Source organism: Procambarus clarkii, chromosome 6 (assembly GCF_040958095.1).
Source record: "Procambarus clarkii isolate CNS0578487 chromosome 6, FALCON_Pclarkii_2.0, whole genome shotgun sequence".
NCBI lineage: Eukaryota > Metazoa > Arthropoda > Malacostraca > Decapoda > Cambaridae > Procambarus > Procambarus clarkii.
This window is the reverse complement of record NC_091155.1, coordinates 4,303,546-4,323,734: the sequence shown is the minus strand read 5'-3', so window position 1 is coordinate 4,323,734 and position 20,189 is coordinate 4,303,546. Positions and strand designations below refer to the sequence as shown.

General features: G+C 42.6%; 1 protein-coding gene across 1 annotated transcript in view; it reads left to right on the top strand.

Moving 5' to 3' along the window:
* The first annotated feature begins 8,080 nt into the window (after nt 1–8,080).
* Nucleotides 8,081–20,189, top strand: part of LOC138354908 (uncharacterized) — a 269,529-nt gene continuing 257,420 nt past the window's right edge. Inside the window, exon 1 of the mRNA XM_069309390.1 lies at nt 8,081–8,141. The gene's annotated coding sequence lies outside the window, so the exon portion shown is untranslated. The remainder of the gene's footprint in view (nt 8,142–20,189) is intronic.

Here is a 20,189-nt window from a genome sequence, read left to right as displayed (position 1 = left end):
GGCAGCTACTGGAAGGTAGTTGTGCTTTTTGGGTTCGAGGCCCACTGGTGGGTGTTGTCCAAAGATTGTTAATATATATATATATATATATATATATATATATATATATATATATATATATATATATATATATATATATATATATATATATATGTGACCAAAAAAGTAAGATTAATAATTCTAACACGAATTTTCTCGATCTTTCTTACGTTTCTTTTCACTGTTAATGGTAATTCAAAGATCAATTCTCCAAAATTCATTTTTAATTCTAGTTTCACGCGACACTTGAGCCCGTTTCGTAAAACTTATTACATTTTCAAAGACTTTAGTTTACAAACACACAACTGAAACTGAATAGAGCTTACACATCTTCGATTTTATATCTACATTTGGGTGAGGTAGATGAGGGGAAAACAAACTTTCAACAATGGGTATTGAATGGGTATCAAATTCAAACACAAGATAGAACACGAAACAATGGGTATTGAATGGAAGTAATTGTAAAAAGCCTATTGGTCCATATTTCTTGATGCTTCTATATTGGAGCGGAGTCTTGAAGTGGGTAGAATATAGTTGTGCATTAATTGGCTGTTGATTGGTGGTGTTGACTTCTTGATGTGTAGTGCCTCACAGACGTCAAGCCGCCTGCTATCGCTGTATCTATCGATGATTTCTGTGTTGTTTGCTAAGATGTTTCTGGTGATGGTTTGGTTGTGGGAAGAGATTTTATGTTCCTTAATGGAGCCCTGTTGCTTATGCATCGTTAAACGCCTGGAAAGAGATGTTGTTGTCTTGCCTATATACTGTTTTTTTTTAAGTTGTATCAGAAGATACAACTGACGATTTACTATAAAACCAGAAAAACGGCCAGCCTACTCATGAGAAACTCTCCAGACACAAAGCAGAACGCTTTAAAAGAGACCAACGTCGTCTATGCCTTCAAATGCCCTCTTGGGGACTGTAAGCTTTAAAAAACCCAGTATATAGGCAAGACAACAACATCTCTTTCCAGGCGTTTAACGATGCATAAGCAACAGGGCTCCATTAAGGAACATATAATCTCTTCCCACAACCAAACCATCACCAGAGAAATCTTAGCAAACAACACAGAAATTATCGATAGATACAGCGATAGCAGGCGGCTTGACGTCTGCGAGGCACTACACATCAAGAAGTCAACACCAGCAATCAACAGCCAATTAATGCACAACTATATTCTACCCACTTGAAGACTCCGCTCCAATATAGAAGCATCAAGAAATATGGACCAATAGGCTTTCTACAATTACTTCCATTCAATACCCATTGTTTCGTGTTCTGTCTTGTGTTTGAATTTAATACCCATTCAATACCCATTGTTGAAAATTTGTTTTCACCTCATCCTCCTCACCCAAATGTAGATATAAAATCGAAGATGTGTAAGCTCTATTCAGTTTCTGTTGTGTGTTTGTAAACTAAAGTCTTTGAAAATGTAATAAGTTTTACGAAACGCACTCAAGTGTTGCGTCAGACTAGAAATAAAAATGAATTTTGGAGAATTGATCTTTGAATTACCATCAACTGTGAAAAGAAACGTAAAAAAGATCGAGAAAATTCGTGTTAGAATTATTAATCTTACTTTTTCGGTCATATTTAATAATATATGTCTACAGGAAAGACTGCTACCATATATATATATATACATATATATGTATATGCGAACAAGCCTGAATGGTCCCCAGGACAATATGCAACTGAAAACTCACACCCCAGAAGTGACTCGAACCCATACTCCCAGAAGCAACGCAACTGGTATGTACAAGACGCCTTAATCCACTTGACCATCACGACCGGACACAATGAGGTGATAGCCGAGGCTATTTGAACCACCCCACCGCCGGCACTCGGATAGTAATCTTGGGCATAGCATTTTACCAAATCACCTCATTCTTTGGGGCACACGTGAGGAACACAAATGCGAACAAGCCTGAATGGTCCCCAGGACAATATGCAACTGAAAACTCACACCCCAAAAGTGACTCGAACCCATACTCCCAGAAGCAACGCAACTGGTATGTACAAGACGCCTTAATCCACTTGACCATCACGACCGGACATAATGAGGTGATAGCCGAGGCTATTTGAACCACCCCACCGCCGGCACTCGGATAGTAATCTTGGGCATAGCATTTTACCAAATCACCTCATTCTTTGGGGCACACGTGAGGAACACAAATGCGAACAAGCCTGAATGGTCCCCAGGACAATATGCAACTGAAAACTCACACCCCAGAAGTGACTCGAACCCATACTCCCAGAAGCAACGCAACTGGTATGTACAAGACGCCTTAATCCACTTGACCATCACGACCGGACATAATGAGGTGATAGCCGAGGCTATTTGAACCACCCCACCGCCGGCACTCGGATAGTAATCTTGGGCATAGCATTTTACCAAATCACCTCATTCTTTGGGGCACATGTGAGGAACACAAATGCGAACAAGCCTGAATGGTCCCCAGGACAATATGCAACTGAAAACTCACACCCCAGAAGTGACTTGAACCCATACTCCCAGAAGCAACGCAACTGGTATGTACAAGACGCCTTAATCCACTTGACCATCACGACCGGACATAATGAGGTGATAGCCGAGGCTATTTGAACCACCCCACCGCCGGCACTCGGATAGTAATCTTGGGCATAGCATTTTACCAAATCACCTCATTCTTTGGGGCACACGTGAGGAACACAAATGCGAACAAGCCTGAATGGTCCCCAGGACAATATGCAACTGAAAACTCACACCCCAGAAGTGACTCGAACTCATACTCCCAGAAGCAACGCAACTGGTATGTACAAGACGCCTTAATTCACTTGACCATCACGACCGGACATAATGAGGTGATAGCCGAGGCTATTTGAACCACCCCACCGCCGGCACTCGGATAGTAATCTTGTGCATAGCATTTTACCAAATCACCTCATTCTTTGGGGCACACGTGAGGAACACAAATGCGAACAAGCCTGAATGGTCCCCAGGACAATATGCAACTGAAAACTCACACCCCAGAAGTGACTCGAACCCATACTCCCAGAAGCAACGCAACTGGTATGTACAAGACGCCTTAATCCACTTGACCATCACGACCGGACATAATGAGGTGATAGCCGAGGCTATTTGAACCACCCCACCGCCGGCACTCGGATAGTAATCTTGGGCATAGCATTTTACCAAATCACCTCATTCTTTGGGGCACACGTGAGGAACACAAATGCGAACAAGCCTGAATGGTCCCCAGGACAATATGCAACTGAAAACTCACACCCCAGAAGTGACTCGAACCCATACTCACAGAAGCAACGCAACTGGTATGTACAAGACGCCTTAATCCACTTGACCATCACGACCGGACATAATGAGGTGATAGCCGAGGCTATTTGAACATTATGTCCGGTGGTGATGGTCAAGTGGATTAAGGCGTCTTGTACATACCAGTTGCGTTGCTTCTGGGAGTATGGGTTCGAGTCACTTTTGGGGTGTGAGTTTTCAGTTGCATATTGTCCTGGGGACCATTCAGGCTTGTTCGCATTTGTGTTCCTCACGTGTGCCCCAAAGAATGAGGTGATTTGGTAAAATGCTATGCCCAAGATTACTATCCGAGTGCCGGCAGTGGGGTGGTTCAAATAGCCTCGGCTATCACCTCATTATGTCCGGTCGTGATGGTCAAGTGGATTAAGGCGTCTTGTACATACCAGTTGCGTTGCTTCTGTGAGTATGGGTTCGATTCACTTCTGGGGTGTGAGTTTTCAGTTGCATATTGTCCTGGGGACCATTCAGGCTTGTTCGCATTTGTGTTCCTCACGTGTGCCCCAAAGAATGAGGTGATTTGGTAAAATGCTATGCCCAAGATTACTATCCGAGTGCCGGCGGTGGGGTGGTTCAAATAGCCTCGGCTATCACCTCATTATGTCCGGTCGTGATGGTCAAGTGGATTAAGGCGTCTTGTACATACCAGTTGCGTTGCTTCTGGGAGTATGGGTTCAAGTCACTTCTGGGGTGTGAGTTTTCATTTGCATATTGTCCTGGGGACCATTCAGGCTTGTTCGCATTTGTGTTCCTCACATGTGCCCCAAAGAATGAGGTGATTTGGTAAAATGCTATGCCCAAGATTACTATCCGAGTGCCGGCGGTGGGGTGGTTCAAATAGCCTCGGCTATCACCTCATTATGTCCGGTCGTGATGGTCAAGTGGATTAAGGCGTCTTGTACATACCAGTTGCGTTGCTTCTGGGAGTATGGGTTCGAGTCACTTCTGGGGTGTGAGTTTTCAGTTGCATATTGTCCTGGGGACCATTCAGGCTTGTTCGCATTTGTGTTCCTCACGTGTGCCCCAAAGAATGAGGTGATTTGGTAAAATGCTATGCCCAAGATTACTATCCGAGTGCCGGCGGTGGGGTGGTTCAAATAGCCTCGGCTATCACCTCATTATGTCCGGTCGTGATGGTCAAGTGGATTAAGGCGTCTTGTACATACCAGTTGCGTTGCTTCTGGGAGTATGGGTTCGAGTCACTTTTGGGGTGTGAGTTTTCAGTTGCATATTGTCCTGGGGACCATTCAGGCTTGTTCGCATTTGTGTTCCTCACGTGTGCCCCAAAGAATGAGGTGATTTGGTAAAATGCTATGCCCAAGATTACTATCCGAGTGCCGGCGGTGGGGTGGTTCAAATAGCCTCGGCTATCACCTCATTGTGTCCGGTCGTGATGGTCAAGTGGATTAAGGCGTCTTGTACATACCAGTTGCGTTGCTTCTGGGAGTATGGGTTCGAGTCACTTCTGGGGTGTGAGTTTTCAGTTGCATATTGTCCTGGGGACCATTCAGGCTTGTTCGCATTTGTGTTCCTCACGTGTGCCCCAAAGAATGAGGTGATTTGGTAAAATGCTATGCCCAAGATTACTATCCGAGTGCCGGCGGTGGGGTGGTTCAAATAGCCTCGGCTATCACCTCATTATGTCCGGTCGTGATGGTCAAGTGGATTAAGGCGTCTTGTACATACCAGTTGCGTTGCTTCTGTGAGTATGGGTTCGATTCACTTCTGGGGTGTGAGTTTTCAGTTGCATATTGTCCTGGGGACCATTCAGGCTTGTTCGCATTTGTGTTCCTCACGTGTGCCCCAAAGAATGAGGTGATTTGGTAAAATGCTATGCCCAAGATTACTATCCGAGTGCCGGCGGTGGGGTGGTTCAAATAGCCTCGGCTATCACCTCATTATGTCCGGTCGTGATGGTCAAGTGGATTAAGGCGTCTTGTACATACCAGTTGCGTTGCTTCTGGGAGTATGGGTTCGAGTCACTTCTGGGGTGTGAGTTTTCAGTTGCATATTGTCCTGGGGACCATTCAGGCTTGTTCGCATTTGTGTTCCTCACGTGTGCCCCAAAGAATGAGGTGATTTGGTAAAATGCTATGCCCAAGATTACTATCCGAGTGCCGGCGGTGGGGTGGTTCAAATAGCCTCGGCTATCACCTCATTATGTCCGGTCGTGATGGTCAAGTGGATTAAGGCGTCTTGTACATACCAGTTGCGTTGCTTCTGGAAGTATGGGTTCGAGTCACTTCTGGGGTGTGAGTTTTCAGTTGCATATTGTCCTGGGGACCATTCAGGCTTGTTCGCATTTGTGTTCCTCACGTGTGCCCCAAAGAATGAGGTGATTTGGTAAAATGCTATGCCCAAGATTACTATCCGAGTGCCGGCGGTGGGGTGGTTCAAATAGCCTCGGCTATCACCTCATTATGTCCGGTCGTGATGGTCAAGTGGATTAAGGCGTCTTGTACATACCAGTTGCGTTGCTTCTGGGAGTATGGGTTCGAGTCACTTCTGGGGTGTGAGTTTTCAGTTGCATATTGTCCTGGGGACCATTCAGGCTTGTTCGCATTTGTATTCCTCACGTGTGCCCCAAAGAATGAGGTGATTTGGTAAAATGCTATGCCCAAGATTACTATCCGAGTGCCGGCGGTGGGGTGGTTCAAATAGCTTCGGCTATCACCTCATTATGTCCGGTCGTGATGGTCAAGTGGATTAAGGCGTCTTGTACATACCAGTTGCGTTGTTTCTGGGAGTATGGGTTCGAGTCACTTCTGGGGTGTGAGTTTTCAGTTATATATGTATGTATATATATATATATATATATATATATATATATATATATATATATGTCGTACCTAGTAGCCAGAACGCACTTCTCGGCCTACTATTCAAGGCCCGATTTGCCTAATAAGCCAAGTTTTCCTGAATTAATATATTTTCTCTAATTTTTTTCTTATGAAATGATAAAGCTACCCATTTCATTATGTATGAGGTCAATTTTTTTTATTAGAGTTAAAATTAACGTAGATATATGACCGAACCTAACCAACCCTACCTAACCTAACCTAACCTATCTTTATAGGTTAGGTTAGGTTAGCTAGCGGAAAAAGTTAGGTTAGGTTAGGTTAGGTAGGTTAGGTTGCCGAAAAACAATTAATTCATGAAAACTCGGCTTATTAGGCAAATCAGGCCTTGCATAGTAGGCATAAAAGTGCGTTCTGGCTACTAGGTACGACATATATATATATATATATATATATATATATATATATATATATATATATATATGTCGTACCTAGTAGCCAGAACTCACTTCTCAGCCTACTATGCAAGGCCCGATTTGCCTAATAAGCTAAGTTTTCATGAATTAATGGTTTTTCGACTATCTAACCTACCTAACCTAACCTAACCTAACTTTTTTGGCTACCTAACCCAACCTAACCTATAAAGATAGGTTAGGTTAGGTTAGGTAGGGTTGGTTAGGTTCGGTCATATATCTACGTTAATTTTAACTCCAATAAAAAAAAATTGACCTCATACATAATGAAATGGGTAGCTTTATCATTTCATAAGAAAAAAATTAGAGAAAATATATTAATTCAGGAAAACTTGGCTTATTAGGCAAATCGGGCCCTGAATAGTAGGCCGAGAAGTGCGTTCTGGCTACTAGGTACGACATATATATATATATATATATATATATATATATATATATATGTCGTACCTAATAGCCAGAACGCATTTCTCAGCCTACTATTCAAGGCCCGATTTGCCTAATAAGCCAAGTTTTCATGAATTAATGTTTTTTCGTCTACCTAACCTACCTAACCTAACCTAACCTAACCTAGCTTTTTTTGGCTACCTAACCTAACCTTACCTATAAATATAGGTTAGGTTAGGTTAGGTAGGGTTGGTTAGGTTCGGTCATATATCTACGTTAATTTTAACTCCAATAAAAAAAAATTGACCTCATACATAGAGAAAAGGGTTGCTTTATCATTTCATAAGAAAAAAATTATAGTAAATATATTAATTCAGGAAAACTTGGCTTATTAGGCAAATCGGGCCTTGAATAGTAGGCTGAGAAGTGAGTTCTGGCTACTAGGTACGACATATATATATATATATATATATATATATATATATATATATATATATATATATATATATATATATATATGTCGTACCTAGTAGCCAGAACGCACTTCTCAGCCTACTATGCAAGGCCCAATTTGCCTAATAAGCCAAGTTTTCATGAATTAATTGTTTTTCAACTACCTAACCTACCCAACCTAACCTAACCTAACTTTATCGGGTATCTAACCGAACCTAACCTATAGAGATAGGTTAGGTTAGGTTAGGTAGGGTTGGTTAGGTTCGGTCATATATCTACGTTAATTTTAACTCCAATAAAAAAAATTGACCTCATACATAGTGAAAAGGGTAGCTTTATCATTTCATAAGAAAAAAATTAGAGAAAATATATTAATTCAGGAAAACTTGGCTTATTAGGCAAATCGGGCCTTGCATATTAGGCTGAGAAGTGCGTTCTGGCTACTAGGTACGACATATATATATATATATATATATATATATATATATATACATATATATATATTTATTTATTTATATATTTATATATATTTATATATTTATATTTCACATAGTTGCTAATATTTTCTTTCAAGAGAACGTTAATTTCTTGTGCCTAAATGTATTTTTTCTTTACTTGCAGCTCAACCTGAACCCCGTTGTGGCCATTACCTTCACTGTCGACTTTTTCCTGCTCGTCCTCCATGTAAGAACACTTTGTACTTTGTGTGTGTACCTTCATAAGTTTTCAATGTCTTCCTTTTGACTACGAATTATTTATCTGTGTATATTCATCACAGTTTTGAAGAAGAAAACTGTGACAAACAGGAGTACTTTCCCTTTGGGAAATATTTTGCATTAGTTAGAAATATGACAACACCTGATACTGATCTCTGTAGTACCCTCTTCTCCCATTTCTTCTTTTGTCTGTGCTTTGGTCCTGTAATTTGATTAAAACATCAAACTTTTTAGTTTTCTTCGTTGCAGCTTTTGATAAAACATGAATTATGCCATATTTTGCCTCATAACAGATTTGTCAGCCGTTTTCAAGTACTTTTTGATGAAAGAGTTCGCAATTCTGTTGAAAATGTATGCCACAGTCTCTGTCTACTGGCGCTGGTGACAGAGTCTCTCCCATTGTTACATAGTATCACTATATTTTTAAATTTATTATTCCGGAAATCCAGCTCTGCATGTATGCATCCCTATGTAAAGATTCATATCATTCGAAGTTTATCTAATAATGAATGACATTAACGATGATATATGGTTGTTCTTCGTAATACTCGTTCTCAGACTATTATAATATTTGTGGGGCAGTAAATATTACTGATATTATAATTTTGATTCTCCCATATCACGATTCCAGCTTTGCAGCCATCAAACATTTCTTAATCTCCCCCCAAAATTTTAAACATTAAGAACCCGCAGAGGGCAATTTAGCATATTTGTTGCAGGCCATATTTACACCGAGCCATTAGGGACATATTAGCTGAAGAAATTCCTAATTGCCTTTTGGCTTGAGTGCGTTAGCTTCTATTTATATGCAACTAAGCACATTCATATGTATTTATAACCTACGAATGGAACAATATATCGATCTTATGTCTATTATGATACCCGCAAATATTAACTTTAAATTTGCCAACCCTATTTCGATAACCATTATTTATGTAGATAGTTTTATGATTCAAAATTTGGTCAACTTTAGTCCATTTTCTTCTTATTTGTGTTTATATATTTAACGCCATTTTAATGTCCAGTTTGTAATATCTGTCTGACCGCCAGACTTTTGGATGCGAGCAAAAAAATGTTGAATGGTTCATCATCATTCAAATGTAGAACTTTAAAAACTTTTAGAACTTTAACTTTATTGAAAAATAAAAACATTAAATCTGTGAATCACTAAAAACTGTAATATAACTTGATAGGTTAGGTTAGGTTTAAATAATCGGTTAGATTAGAATTCAATGCGAATTTGTTATCTGGTTGTTGACGGTTGGACGGTGGTTTTTAATTAGAATGGCGCCAAAACGTCCTTTACGAAATGGGTTGGCGCCAAAACGTCCTTTACGAAATGGGTTGGCGCCAAAACGTCCTTTACGAAATGGGTTGGCGCCAAAATAGGTTTGGCGTCCAAACGGCCGTGACAAAACACCAGCGTCCAAATGGCCGTGACAAAACACCAGCGTCCAAATGGTCGTGACAAAACACCAGCGTCCAAATGGTCGTGACAAAACACCAGCGTCCAAACGGCCGTGACAAAACACCAGCGTCCAAATGGTCGTGACAAAACACCAGCGTCCAAATGGTCGTGACAAAACACCAGCGTCCAAATGGTCGTGACAAAACACCAGCGTCCAAATGGCCGTGACAAAACACCAGCGTCCAAATGGCCGTGACAAAACACCAGCGTCCAAATGGCCGTGACAAAACACCAGCGTCCAAATGGTCGTGACAAAACACCAGCGTCCAAACGGCCGTGACAAAACACCAGCGTCCAAAGGGCCGTGACAAAACACCAGCGTCCAAAGGGCCGTGACAAAACACCAGCGTCCAAAGGGCCGTGACAAAACACCAGCGTCCAAACGGCCGTGACAAAACACCAGCGTCCAAATGGCCGTGACAAAACACCAGCGTCCAAAGGGCCGTGACAAAACACCAGCGTCCAAATGGTCGTGACAAAAAACCAGCGTCCAAAGGGCCGTGACAAAACACCAGCGTCCAAAGGGCCGTGACAAAACACCAGCGTCCAAAGGGCCGTGACAAAACACCAGCGTCCAAAGGGCAGTACCAAAACGTACCACACCGAGTTAGTGTGGTCTCTATCAATAACAATTTTAAAAATTAAAATAGCCACATGTTTCATTAGATTGATGTTAATATAAGGAACATGGATACTTTGCACTCTGCCAGCATCTGCCCTATAGGTATAGGTATATTCAGACCAAGGGAATATAGAAAATCCAGGACTAACCAATTTCAATATGAAAAACAATGTATTACTTTAAAGAAATAATATTCAACTTAGATGGGGTCAAATCCCGATTGTATGATTAAGTCAAAAAGCTGTTTTGGAGTTCTTGATATTCTAGTTTTGCAGGAGCAGTTTTTCAAAAAAATCTGATGAATTTCAAAACGTCTCCAAATTGGAAGACGGTTCATTTCACACTGCGAGCGCTGAAATATCAGATGACAGGTCACATCCCTATGGTGATACTGCTATCCTGTGGAATGATAACATGCAGTGTAAAGTGGGGAGGGCCATAAGGGTGTGTGGAGATATACAGGTTACGTTAATCAATCTGTAAAATAAATCAATATATGAATAAAAGATATATAAATGAGTAAAAAATAAAATTCCCAATTATCTCGCAGGAGCTGGTGTGTGATTTTTGTAGGTTTATTTTTTTATTAAGACATCGACCTTGAAAGATAAATCTTTATGACATGCCGGCCTATTGCAGCATGCATAAAATATGCAATCAAACATCTCATTATGGAGAACCCAGAGAGAATTCAGTTATGAAGAGCCGGGAATATACAGCGCTCAAGAGCCGGGAATATACAGCGCTCAAGAGCCGGGAATATACAGCGCTCAAGAGCCGGGAATATACAGCGCTCAAGAGCCGGGAATATACAGCGCTCAAGAGCCGGGAATATACAGCGCTCAAGAGCCGGGAATATACAGCGCTCAAGAGCCGGGAATATACAGCGCTCAAGAGCCGGGAATATACAGCGCTCAAGAGCCGGGAATATACAGCGCTCAAGAGCCGGGAATATACAGCGCTCATAAACTATTTGAAATTAATATTCAATTTTCGCTAACAGTTATTGATTGTAAACTTATTGGCTTAAGTCTTTTATTTGTTAACTTTTAATGATGCCTACACCTGAGAACGGTAAAATAAAATACTTGTGTACTTGTTAATCTGCCTGTTGATACCAAGTTGTTTATGAACCAGTAATGACCACTTTGTTTACAAATTAAACTTATTTGAATTGTGAAGCAATTAATATCATGTTTTTTTATCAACTAAATAATACTAAATTATACATAATCCAAATATAATACCAAATTATATGTGAACCCATCAATATACATTTATTTATGAACAAGTAATCTCCTTTTGTCGTAATTATTGTAATTAATTTGGAAATAATCTACAACCATTTGCTTGTTAAGTAATGCAAATACTTTTCCTTATCAATTAATCAATTTATGTTTAAGAACAAACACATGTTCATTTGCTATTAACTAATCCACATAAATATGTTAGCTAATAAATATTAGGTACTTTATGAGCAAATAATGATTTTCTTAGTATAATCAATATCAATCTGTTTATTAATCAGTTGTGGCCAGATATGTGATGCAAGTTACTTTCTTCATGTTCAGCAAGGAGCACATCAACGCTGCTCGTTGGTTGTCTCCCCACTTGCCGCATCGGAGAGGCATCCACCAAACCCAGACAAGAGACTATGGCTCTCGCTGTGTAATGGGAGGATTCAATTGACCCCCACCGCACACTCCCCCTTACTCCAGAATAAGCTGGGGGAGTTAAGGCCCCAGGCCTCCCTAGAGATAGAATGATTTGATGGATCAAGAATCCTATCACTTTATTCAAGCTAATATCTGCATAGCCAGAGTGTTAGTAGGCTACCACTCCTCTCAGCCTATCTGTTGAGGAAGGACAGCTGGGAATGTTAGTACACCGCAAGGCACAACATAATTAGAAGTTTAAAAGCTAAAATAATTCTCATGTATCGTTATACAAAAGTAAAACACAACTGCAACTACAAACAGAAAAACACAAAAACGAACGCTCTTCACTAGGCCCCAGAGCGAGGAAGGAAAACGCAGGATACGGAAGTGATGCCGGCCAGCGAACTCTCAAACGCCAGAGCTCAAGGTCAGGGCGCCCGCTCGAGTGAGAAAAGCTCAAATATAGAGATGCTGTACTCACAGGTGACATAGGTGGTTGCCATCCTGCTTAAGGCGCATCTAACCTCACCGGTCTATTTCGCGCAATCCGCCTCAGACCCAGCAGAGGGCGGCCCCACATGGTACTCTTTGACCACATCCTGAAGGAGGAGTAGGTCCTGGTCAGGGCCTTGACAGAGCAAATATCAAGGTCGCTCTTGGTCAGGTCCATGTTCCTTAAGTCTCGAGAGCTATCGCCCCACTACCACCCTCCCAACCCCATGACAGGGTCACAGAGGAGTTAGCTATTGTGGTCATTCCAGTCCGCTCCTTGACTCAGTTGAGGATCGCAATGGGATTGTACTTGTTGACTTTGACCACGTGCGGCAGCTTTAGTGGGAAGTAATCGGAGGCGACCTGAAAGTCCAGGATCACTGCCAGACTTCCTTTGTATGTCTGGCTTAAAGTAGGACCCCTCTCGTAAGGGATTTTTACCTCTTGCATTACCCTGTATCCTTTCTGCCTTAGTTTGCCAGCCACAAAGCTGGATATATCGTCACATGGATAAAATATATCGAATGTGGATAAAATATATCCAAATGTGGATATATTTTATCCACATTCCGTGGGTTACTGGACATGTTTGGGAAATGTGCAACATGCTGGGCTTGTTTCCTTTTGTACATATGCAGCAATGGACTGCATGGTGCTTTAATAGAAACTGATATTTTGTGAGTAAAATCTTTGCACAGAACTGACCGGTTCTCAACATGCTCGTTCGTTGCAACGTATGCTAATCCTCTCTGAAGCTATGGAGTCATTGATATAGAAAGCCTTTTGGAGTAAAGATTAATTGATGACTGTCAGACTTTTATATCAGAAATCAATGAATAAAATGATGCACTATAATCAAATGGTGAAATAAGCCAAAAGATAGACACTGAGGAGCAAAATATCATAATATATATTAAAGAGTGCTCATCAAAATCACATAACCGTGATGTGTCCATGACAAAATTAGTTGGAGCTACGAGGAGGACTCGAACCCACTCACTTGATACTCGGACGCTTTCTTGTGAGTAGAAGTGAGCTGGGTCAAATCCTCCTCGTGCCTCCTACTGATTTTCTCATATTAAAGAGTGTTGTGAAAAATCTATAAGTATTTCTATTTTTTTTTTACATTTTTGTTATTCTTGTATAAAAACTTATATGTCACCAAGAAAGAACTTGGGAGTCACATGTGCACACAGGTGGTTCATTGATCAATGCATTTCAAGAGTTTGAAGAAAAAATTGCTGATGGAAAAGTTCAAGCAAGGTCAGTTTACGGTTAGAGATATTTAAGGTCAATTCAGCTCCGTTAATCTTGGCATGAAGTTTGATCAGATTATGGTTTAAAAAAAGCTCAAAAGGCTTTGTTTGGCAAACGAGACGGAGTGACTACGTGGCAGAGTGGTAGATTGTCTACCAGGAAGTCTTAACAATATGTAACACTTTCGAGATCTTAGAAATTCAAATGAAATGAATCAAACAGAATCATTGCACCAAGCATTTACTTGAAGATACATATATCTTTGATAAAGATGTCACAAGGCTCAAGCAGTTCATGATGGAGGAAGGTAACCCATTTAAAGTTATCGGCAATGTTAAGCTTCATTACACACAGAAATCACAATAGCGTGATGCATGAAATGAACAAATCCACAAGGGCCGTGATAACGGTTCGAACCTATGTCCGAGAATTATCCCAGACGCGCCTTTGATGATTTTACCATGTCGTAGCACAGTCGATTAAGGCGCGTCTGGGATACTCTCGGACGTAGGTTCGAACCCTCATCACGGCTATTGTGGATTTGTTCATTTGATGCATCAAGCTATTGTGATATGTGTGTGTACTGAAGTAAGAGCGAAGAGCTAGAATAGCTTATTGACAGAGCACGGGTGCATTGGGGGAATTGTGTACAACAATTAATTGTGTATGTGTCTTGGAGACGCTGCAGGATTCGTGTGAGGTCAGTCGAACTCCCAGTTGCAATTCTTTTAACCATGTCGTAGCACAGTCGATTAAGGCGCGTCTGGGATACTCTCGGACAAAGGTTCGAACCCTCATCACGGCCCCTGTGAATTTGTTAAGCTTCGTAACTTTGTTATGAAACAGTAAGCTGAGGAATGTGTGAAAGATCGTCTTCTCAATGCTATTCAACACGGGGGAAATCAACTTATGAAGATGTATGAAATGGAAGATATGTTTTAACAGAAAAAATATGTAAACTCATTCCAAATGTTAATGTGCCTATATTTAATTATTCCAAGAGTTAAAATTAGTCATAATATGATTAAATTCATTACAACAAAACAGATGGCTCTGGAACATAAAAATTTTGAGATAGCAAGAGAGAGGGAAAAATCGTTGAAGGAAGTTTTATCATACGATCTGCTTTCATTTAGTGCATTATTTGAAGGTGATGCAGCAGCTAAACCCGCAAAATCAATGTTAATTGGTGAACTTGAATTTACACTTTCAAGTGAACTGTGTGTCCGTTAAAAAGAAACTCGATTCACACAATAGTGATTGTTGATTTCATGACACAAATTCTGAGGTAAAGATGTATGCAAGAGAAAACTCTCGAGACGTTATTAATGCCGTTCTTCATAGATCTATAATATTCGCGCTTAACGTTGTTTTTATAGCTATATTCATCATTCAACAAAGGTGTCTGAAAGAATTTGAAGAGCATTGAACTTATGGCTGCGTTAAGCTGGCGTGCATTCTTCGTTTACGCCATTTACTCATCAAATGGATAACTTTTTTTAGTATATTCAATAAACAAAGTTAACTTGCAACTGCCTGCTCGTAAACCATCAAACATAAAATTACCTGAAAGTAATATTCCAATTATTGGCAGTGGCTAAGTGGTCAGTGACGAAATTATTCCTGTGGAACTTCACTCAAACACAGCTGATACAACAACAACCATTCAAGCACTCTGTAACAATACTGAGGAAGCTGACAGTCGCATCATCCCTCATGCTGATATATTTAAATCATTAATTGCTTGAGTTATATTTGTCAACATTTGGAGAGACATTTGTCAGCATGTTACTAGAAGAGGAACAGGAAAGAGTATATAAATATTTAGTTTGAGTTTGGTCCTCAAATGTGAAGGTTGATTCTTTTGACGAGCTAAGGTTCATTACATTCAAGAAAAAGAAAAAAGGTCCACCCTTGAACTGCTCCAACTTCGAGCTCAATTAGAGGACCTAACCATAGAGCATTTTATTGTATCTGTGGTACACTCACTATCCTCAATAAGCATGAGTTAGCCCTAGATCCGAAGGAATATGGCTGCGACAAGGTTGATGAAATTTTAAGATCATCAAAGTGCTTGAGACTGCTGCCAGATGAACTGGTGTATCTGTATTTAAATATTTTAATACAAACCGAAATACATGCAGACACACAGGTGCTACATCCACAACATTTTGCAAATGTGAAGAACAATGTGAACATTTATTTTAATTTTAATTTCTGATGACATTTATTTATTAACAGAGTGATACATTATAGCATTGTTGTATAACTAAATAATTCATTACCAAAATGGTTCTTTCAATGTTTAAAATAACTGTAAGGCATCAATTGAAATAAATAAGGATAAATCTATTGTCGTAAATTATTTCAATACCTGGTGCACGAACAACTCACATATCCACAATTTCTGTTCTATAAAAAAAATTTAAAATATAATATATTCAGTTAAAGAAGAGTTTCAAATTGACAGTGGCAATAGGGAAATGGCAATTCCCAGTTATGCATATAAAATTAAAACAAAATGCAACAAATAACTTTTCATTCGAGAATTATTAATGTGTATGCATAATGTAAGAAAAACATTAAAATAAATTAATATTTATCGTTTCACTGGGTGGAGGAGCTCAGCGTCACTGGGTGGAGGAGCTCCGCGTCACTGGGTGGAGGAGCTCAGCGTCAGTGGGTGGAGGAGCTCAGCGTCACTGGGTGGAGGAGCTCAGCGTCACTGGGTGGAGGAGCTCAGCGTCACTGGGTGGAGGAGCTCAGCGTCAGTGGGTGAAGGAGCTCAGCGTCACTGGGTGGAGGAGCTCAGCGTCACTGGGTGGAGGAGCTCAGCGTCACTGGGTGGAGGAGCTCAGCGTCACTGGGTGGAGGAGCTCAGCGTCAGTGGGTGGAGGAGCTCAGCGTCACTGGGTGGAGGAGCTCAGCGTCACTGGGTGGAGGAGCTCAACGTCACTAGGTGGAGGAGCTCAGCGTCAGTGGGTGAAGGAGCTCAGCGTCACTGGGTGGAGGAGCTCAGCGTCACTGGGTGGAGGAGCTCAGCGTCACTGGGTGGAGGAGCTCAGCGTCAGTGGGTGAAGGAGCTCAGCGTCACTGGGTGGAGGAGCTCAGCGTCACTGGGTGGAGGAGCTCAGCGTCACTGGGTGGAGGAGCTCAGCGTCAGTGGGTGGAGGAGCTCAGCGTCACTGGGTGGAGGAGCTCAGCGTCAGTGGGTGGAGGAGCTCAGCGTCACTGGGTGGAGGAGCTCAGCGTCAGTGGGTGGAGGAGCTCAGCGTCACTGGGTGGAGGAGCTCAGCGTCAGTGGGTGGAGGAGCTCAGCGTCACTGGGTGGAGGAGCTCAGCGTCACTGGGTGGAGGAGCTCAGCGTCACTGGGTTGAGGAGCTCAGCGTCACTGGGTTGAGGAGCTCAGCGTCACTGGGTGGAGGAGCTCAGCGTCACTGGGTTGAGGAGCTCAGCGTCACTGGGTGGAGGAGCTCAGCGTCACTGGGTGGAGGAGCTCAGCGTCACTGGGTGGAGGAGCTCAGCGTCACTGGGTGGAGGAGCTCAGCGTCACTGGGTGGAGGAGCTCAGCGTCACTGGGTGGAGGAGCTCAGCGTCACTGGGTGGAGGAGCTCAGCGTCACTGGGTGGAGGAGCTCAGCGTCACTGGGTGGAGGAGCTCAGCGTCACTGGGTGGAGGAGCTCAGCGTCACTGGGTTGAGGAGCTCAGCGTCACTGGGTGGAGGAGCTCAGCGTCACTGGGTGGAGGAGCTCAGCGTCACTGGGTGGAGGAGCTCAGCAGGGCGGCGTCTGGCACTTGTCAACGCCGGGTGCTCCACTTTGCTGACACTTCCTGCTTTATCGTCACATGTTTCACTGATTGTTTGATCACTTGTTTTTCTTTATTGACATCCACACAGCGCTTTTATGTCCATTTTTGTATCATGTTCTTGAGGTTATCTTGAGATGATTTCGGAGCTTTTTAGTGTCCCCGCGGCCCGGTCTTCGACCAGGCTCCACCCCCAGGAAGCAGCCCGTGACAGCTGATTAACTCCCAGGTACCTATTTACTGCAAGGTAACAGGTGCATCAGGGTGAAAGAAACTCTGCCTATTGTTTCTCACCGGCGCCCGGGATCGAACCCGGGACCACAGGATCACGCATCCAATATTCTCCCCACTCAGCTCACCGGCTCATACATGTAAAAGCCAGTTAATAATTGTTTAACTCATCATATGATGACCACATTCCTCCTAGTAACATTCTTGACGATAACTGCAGTTGTACCATGAAATGGTAGTATGAGTTTTTTAGGAGTACGAAATCAAAGACCAAGGGAACCTTCATAGGTGGGACAGGGGACCCAGCCATTGATATGGGAAAGGATAAAGGTATAGAGTCCGAGTAGAAAGGTGAAGAAGAGAGCGATGCCTTCTTACCCACCGGTGAGGAAGGAGAGGAACCAGGCTTACGTTTCGGACATAAATAGGCAGGTGTGCCAGCAGCACTGTACTAGGCGACAGCCACGACAGTCTCAATAGAAGAAGGAGAATGAGAGCGGGCAACATGCAGATGGCCAGGAAGAGGATGGACAACGGCTCGGACAGACAGGCGGTGTGGAGGGCCAAAAGACAGAGGGGATGGCTGAGAAGAGGAACTTGTGCGAGAAGGGGAAATAGGAGACATGGAAGACTGGGAAGGCAGAAAGGAAACACCAGATGGAGAACCAGGAGGAAGTCCCTCTGGTTCAGAACGCAAAACGAGCAGGTGAGGTGGTGGTGGAGGTGTCGGGGTCCAAGGCCTGTAAACGGTTGCGCAACTGAGAAAGTGGGAGAGGGCGAGAATTGTAACGTAACCCACGAGCATAAGACATGCCAAAGAAAGAGGGAAGACTGTGTATTTAGCGTCTCACCTCAGGAAAAGATAAATGCATACATGTGCATACTTGCGTGGTAAAAGGCAGGGTGGGTGTCACCGCAATTGATGCAGTGAGCATGGGAAGAAGAGCACTCTGTCTTAGAATGACCCGAGTCTCCATACAAGGGCCATAAAAGTACTTTACTTGTGCAAGTGAAGGGACTATGCCCAAATCTCCAGCGCCTATTGCAGAGGTGACGAGATGGGTTGTACTCCTGAACGAAGCATCAGGCACCAGCAAGAACTACAGAAGACGGAAGATTTCTACTATCGAAAGTGTTCTTCACTACGCAAAGAGGCTGACAACGACGACCGCTTGCCGAGTGAACGTATCAATCTGGAGGATAGAATAGCCTTGTTCCTTAACGATATGTTTAATATCCTCGTGGCAGTCTTTCAGTTCCCTATCACCTGTTGCAACATGGTGCGGAAGAATAACTGTATCAATGCTGGCATTTAACCAGGATTTCTTGGAAATCCAAACAGGGGTCTCCCCAATACAGGACAACGAGGCTAAACGGGAAGCCGCTTCCTGAGAAGTAGCTACAATGACACGTGTATCAATACAGGTGGGGTTATGAATGAAAAAAATATCAACCAAATCAACTAGGTGTTTAGAATGAAGAAATTATCAGAACGTGTAGAATCAACATGACTGAGATCAAAATACTAAGTCCATGTAGCAGGACCAAATAAAGCTTGGAATGTAATAGAACTGGAAGAAAGCATGTGATTGTGGAAGTGATGGCGCTCAGTACCCCACAGTAGGTAGGATGTTAAAAGATGCCGTTATTACAATGAGAGATTGAGCCACTCCATGTGATGAGGTGGTCACCACTGGAGGCTTGGGGCTCAACCCTGCCACAGAGGTAGGAGGGGAGCAGAGAGGGGTAGTTGGGAGATTCAGAGAAGCAGCTTGGTCTGGGCTCAGTGTAGCGGGGGCTACAGAGCCCAGCCATCCATAATAGTCTGACTCGAGGCCTGGTTGCTCACCCCACGAGCCTGAGAAGTTAAAAGTGGGTTAGACATTGGCATATTAAAGAACAGGTAAATATTTCATCCACGAATAAATCCCCATATCCCCATGAAACCACAGTAAGAGGATAGGACACCCGACAAGATGGAGCGCCCCAGGGGTACATCGCAGGTATACGCCCTGCAATCGCCACCTTAGGAACCGTCAGTCTGTCGAGATCGGGTTCAGCATCGAAGGTAAAGTTGACAATTAAAGCATCTCCTCGCTCGAAACGTCGGGTACCACAGTTTTACGGGTGAGAGAGTGTGCCTCCTCAAACACCCGGCGTTAAAACAGAAGAAGACATCTGAAAGAATAATCAAGAATGGCAAAAAGTTGGCGGGAAATGACAGTCAGAAAGGAGAAGAGGAGGGAGAAAAATTTAAACAAGGAAAAGGCATCCAGCACAATTTCTGAAAACGGCAGCAGGAGCATAAGGCTTCAAAAGGGCAGAGGACTGTCCCATTGAACATCACAACTCAACACCTGTCCACCAAGCCCCTTCACAACGACAACAGGGTGGAAAGTGAGGGGGTATTTAATGAAATTGACATTAATTAGGTACAAATTATATCAACTCAAATTAGAATGAGATACAATAGATACAAA